This window comes from Teleopsis dalmanni, chromosome X (assembly GCF_002237135.1).
Source record: "Teleopsis dalmanni isolate 2A chromosome X, ASM223713v2, whole genome shotgun sequence".
Lineage (NCBI taxonomy): Eukaryota > Metazoa > Arthropoda > Insecta > Diptera > Diopsidae > Teleopsis > Teleopsis dalmanni.
The window spans coordinates 99622924-99629221 of NC_051848.1; positions in this window are offsets into that span (position 1 = coordinate 99622924).

Consider the following 6298-nt stretch of genomic DNA (forward strand, 5'->3'; position numbering starts at 1 on the left):
ATGAACTCACATCACACTCTCTTCTCTGTCTCATCTATCGGTAACCGATTTTCAAGTTCATTTTATGTTCATGATAGTGTAAATTGGGCCAGAGAGTGATTTAATTTTTAATATTTTATTGTTTGGAATAGTTTTAATATTATCTGATTATGTGATGTTCGACACTTCTAATTCAAGAACTTTTGATTTAAAACATTTAAATTAAAATTTAATACATTTTAAATAAAGTGAGTTAGTTGCGGTATATATATACATACATACATTCATACACATGTATATAAAAATATGTTTACTAAAAGAGAAAACCAACAACATCAACAACAAATATAAAATCGTATTTCCATTGTATACTTCTTCATCACCCAAATGGCATTGAATAGCACTTGCTTTTGGGATTTTTTAGCATTACATCCCAGAGTCGAATAGTAAACAGCAAATAACATTACCGTGAAATGTAATGTGTTTATACTGTTTCTTATGTTGGTTTGCTTTTTCGTGACTTTCCAACAGGTTGAATATCGCTGATATCCATGGTAACATAAGCCTATAGATATTTCCCATAGAAAAAATATATACATTATATAAAGTATATTAATGTGTATATTTTAAGAAGAATATATTTTTTGCTTTATTTCTATATATTCATGGAAATATATTTAAATAAATTATTGTAAATAGTAATTATTGTAAGTAATAATTATTGTAAATGGATAGTAAATAGTTCGTAAATTATATAAGTTATTATGTAAGATTAGATTTAAGAATAACTGCAATGTTTATAATAAATTAATGTTTTGAACTTTAATAATAAAATATTTTAAAAAATAATTTGGTGTTTATTAATATACTTCATATCATTGCTACTACAGGGCATAGTACTGTACTACTGCCGGTGCTAACTAACCTCATAATATGCAAACCCGATATATTTGTATGAGACCAGAATAAAATTTCATCAAAAACCAAATTGATAATAATTTGAAACTACTTGTGTATTGCATGCATACAAACTCAGTAGCAGCAATAAGGAGTAAAAAGGCCTTTTTAAAGGCCTTTTTCTGCAGTAAATAGTACTTACACACTTGTATTTTTTACTATGTCTTTTTTGTTCTGGATGAGCCAATATCGGAGGCCTTACACACTCGCTGTGTAAAAAAGGCCTTTAAAAAGCACTGCAACACAAATTCTGAGGAAGGCCTTACACACTCGCTGTGTAGGAAAGGCCTTAAAAAAGCACTGCAACACAAATTCTGAGGAAGGCTTTACACATTCGCTGCGTAGAAAAGGCCTTTAAAAAGCACTGCAACACAAATTCTGAGGAAGGCCTTACACATTCGCTGCATAGAAAAGGCCTTTATAAAGCACTTAAAAAATGCATATATTTGTAATTAATTATATTTATTAAAATTCCAATATCTTTTATATTATAATAAAATTTATTTAAATTAAAATTATTAACATGATTATAAATTAAATAATATTAACATTTTTTAAACTAATAATATTATGAAACTATCTATAACTATACCTAAAATTTATTTAAACTTAAATTAACATTATTAAACTAATAATATTGTAAAACTATTTATAACTATATCTAGTTAATCTCTTTTGTTGATTTTTTTTGATGCAAGCCACTCTATAATATCTGTTTTTTGCAACCTTGAAACCCTTTTTTATGTCATTCCTATAATTTTCTTCACTTAGGACTTCAGTATCTGCAGCTTCTACAATATAATGCAATATTAGACAATGTGTATGTTGTTTAATTTTAACAAAAATACTAACTGAAAAAAATATGCACTAATGACAACTTTAAATATAATTCCATACAGGTATAAAAGTATACTTACAATTGTTTTGTTACAATTTTTACGTACAATTTTCCACTGTTTTGCACTATTATTTAATATTTATGGTTCAGTTGTCTTTTCGTTTATTTTAATTAGTTTATTTAATCATTTAATAAGTTTATATATTTTTATTACTTTTAATAAGCACTATTTATAAATTATTTCACTCGCGATCAGCTTACTTTCGAATTCACGAATGGACTAATTTTGTTAGAATTTCATAACTTGCAATAACTTAACTTAACAAAGAAGAGACATTAGTCTAGACTACACCGAAATAAAGCAAAGGTAGGCTAAAATAAAAAAAAACCGATATATTTAAAAACAAAACATGCAAATATGATTTGAACACCGCTTGCGTGTACGCAATGCGCATCAACTCCTTTAGTGACGCCTTCTTAGTAAAGGCCTTTTTAAAGTACTTTAACAAAAGGCATGTGAATTTCATTACACCTTCTGATGGAGTGCTTTTAAAAGGCCTTTTTTTTGACAAGGCCTTGAGTATTCTGCTAATGGGGTTGGTTAACTAAGGCAAATTGTTGTTGGAAACTTCGAGCATTGATTAATACTACATTCGCACATGTAGCAGTACGTAAATCAAAAATGTGAACTATAGAGAGAAATCAAAAACAATTTCTACACAACCAATGCAAAAACTCCGCGTTCCTCTTGAAAGGCCTAATGTGTGTAGAAATAAAATCGCTTGAGTTGAGAAGTCCTCTTGTATTTAGTGTTCTTGATATAAATCACACAAGCACCCAAACTAGGAATATGAATAGAAAATATAGCAACAATTTCTATACTATATCACACATACATTCTCATACGCACATTCAACAGCTCTTTCGTGTGTTTCGAACACTTAAGATCATTGTGTTATACGCTGCTTTGGTTTGTCTTAAGTGTTCTACAATTCAAAGCTGATTGTGCTTTTAGCTGGCTACTCGAGCTGGCTAACATGAAATGAAAGGGAGTAATTTTTTTGTTCTGCATTCGCAATCTGTCTGTCTGTGTTATTTGTCTGTGGTGTTACAAACTTATTCCTATTGGATTATGTAAATATAAATTTTTCCCTATTTATTATTATTTATTATTGTTTTATAATATAAGATTAAAATAATATAATAAATATATGTTATAAAAATTCAAAATGCTTCAAAAATTGCTACTTTTGCGTATAATTGTGTTTAATTTTTTTTTTAAGAATAATTGTTAATTTTTTATATTGTAACTTTGTTGTTTCTTTGGTTAAAATAAATCAGGAAATAAAAATGAATTTGAGTAGAAATTAAAAAAGTTATGCGTAATATAAGAATAATTTTGTGAATATCCGTAGACTTTTTCTGCTATGTGTATGTATATTGATATGAGGTTTGTATATTGGGTGTTGAGTAAACACCGGCAGTAGCCGAACCATAGTTGTTGTTAGTGCAAATGGTATTATGTGTATGTAGTGAAGACAGTACTATGACCTGTACTAGCCATGATAACATGAAGTATGTTAATAAACACCATGTTGTTAAATATCTATTTATGTGTTATATTTTACTATACAAATAATTAAATACACAAGTATTTTTCAGCCTGATTTATGCACTTTTACATGCGCTCAAATCAATTGTCGAAGCACCTTTTCCACACCGATTGGGACACCTCCAAAACATGGTTTTTGAACGCTTCAACGGCATCTTCTGGCGACGGAAATCGTTGACCACGCATTTTTTTTCTTGTTTTTTCTTGATGTGCGTTAATTCCCATTAATTCGACGTTTTGGCTGGTCAAAAAGGCGCTGCTTTGAGCCGATGTGTGAGAGCTCGCGTTGTCATGGTGAATAATACTTCATCTTCTCTTGTTCGTTTTTCGAATTTCTACGAAGGCTTCAGGCAAACAAATTGTGTTGTACCACTCAGAAGTGACCGTTCTTCGTTGCTCAAGCGGAACAGTCGCCACATGACCAGATTTGCCGAAGAAACAGGCGACCATTTGCTTCGAAGTGCTTCTTCCACGAACAACTTTCGTTGGATATGGCTCGTCTTTGAAGACCCACGCGGTCGATTGATTGTTGATTCGTCACCTGTGACCATGTTATAAACGTCTTTTGAAGCACCGCGAACATATTTTTTCAACATTTCTTTGCACCAATCGACACGAGTCTTTTTTTGAGCGATTGTCAAATTGTGCGGCATCAAAATTGTCTGGCACAACGGCCGTTTTTGTACGACCTTCACGGAATTCGTCGCTGAGCGAGTGTCTGTCACGATTGAAGTCATTAAATCAGTTTTTCACAGTGCTATAGGATGATGCTTCATCGCCTTACAAAGATTTAAATTCATCAATGCACTCCTGTCAATGCACTCACGTCGAAAGTTGTAAAAACTGATTGCACAAAAATGTTCACGTGTTAATTCCATTTTTTGTCCGAGATGAATTTTTCAAGTCTCTGTAAATAGAACAATTAACAATTAAATGACAACACGTTCTGAGTGATGTTATATTAAAAAATGGCAACCTTTCTCACGGAAATGTCAGATTGCACCTGGCAATACTTAGTGCTGCCTAGGCCAGAAATATATATAGCAGCCCTCGTAAAAAGCGATTATCTATCCTTTTGATTTATTATTATATGGATCACAATGCACACATAAAGCCTTTAAAGATAATAAAACAAACTTTCATTTGCAAAACAAATCATTATCATGTTACGTGCACGCGTTTTGAGTTTAAGGACTATTTTTCATGAGCAGACTGGATGTCATTCTAATATCCCCTGAGCAATCTTTGAAGATATAAGGAAACCTACTCCATTGACATGAGCAAATCCTTCTGGTTTGCCTGAATAAATAAACAAATTATCTTTGTGTTTGATCGAGCCATTTCTATTCTCACTGAATTCTTATATCGCCAAACGTCGCTTTTGTAGCCATCTCGTTTCCAAGTTGTTCGAGTTTACCAGCCTCATTTAAAGTGCGTACATTCCATGTTGCGACAGATGTTATGCCTATTGGGCATCATTCATCAATACGATTCAAATTTGTTATGTTGTAGGTTTTATTGATCTCTAAACTCGATTGCTCGAATGTCGGAGAAGTTGTTCCCATTTCGTTTGACTTTTGTTTGAAGTAGTAGTTTTTTTGATTGTATGCACGGGTTCACATAAGCGGTGGATGATGGGTCCATGACCCATCCAGATTCCGACGTGGTACACGTTTATATAGCGATCCGCTTACTACAAGTCCGGTCACCACTTACAGCCTCAGCTTACATGGTGAACATACGCTGAAATACAGACATCATTAGAAACTCGAAATCGTTGATCATATTATAGTTAATTCGTCCGCTGCCTTGAATTCTAAGCTGCTTTTGTTTGATGACGAAGTTTACCTATTTGCTCCGTGGGAGGTATTTTATTTCCCTTCCACCATCCATATCTAAAACACATTCCGCTATCCGCCACCTGGGACGCGTCCTCAATGGATGTTAGACTCTTCCGAGGAAGTAAAAAAATTAATTAACTTTAAAAGTGAAGATGTCCTTCAGATCTAAATCTAATTTAATAATTCTTACCGATATGCCATTTCAGTTTAAGAGACTGCAATTCCCAATTCAATTGGTGAATTGTGGAGCTCAGTCCAATGTTTAGGATAGCGTGGTTTCAATTTTGACACGGATTATCTTCTACCTGAACAATTACGTGTTCAACCTATATCTACACAGACAATGGATGAATAAAATCTAATGTACATACTGTACAAAATTTGAAAATGATAGTAAAACGTGCTTTCTGATTTTTTTCTTTTCCATCATTGCCATTGATATGCTGATATTGTTTAGAGTTTGATGGACTGATCAGATGAAGATTAGTTGAATTCTTATTCGTATTTAGTATGTTAACGGAAGCTTTGTTTCATTAGCGAACAGAATTATGTACTCACAAGATGTGAAAATAAGTGTCGTTCTTCTTTTTCTAGTAGTAGCTCCTTTCTCAATAGATATTTATTTCTTGAATTATCATATATGTATAAATTAAAGCTAAATTATTACCTAGAAGAGAGCTTATCTATTACTTTGTGAGAAGTGATGATCGTCATAGTAAAGATTTGTACATTACTATAATTGAGCAGTGGTACACACTTTGTATAAGACAAATTTTAACAGAATCTCTAGTAAAACACATCTTTGACATGTTCTTACATAAAGAATCTATTTCAAGAAATCAAACTGCATTCATGATTACTGCACACTGACCATATCGTATGTCTATCATGTCTATCATGAGTGACCGCCCTCATTATATATTAAATCTCTTATAAGATATTTACATTAAATCAATATAAATATGAATCAGATTAAATATATATAATCTGAAAAAAGTATGTATTCTGTATTACTTTGATTTCTATAGATAATTCAATACATATATGAATGCTATTAAAACTAATGCTATT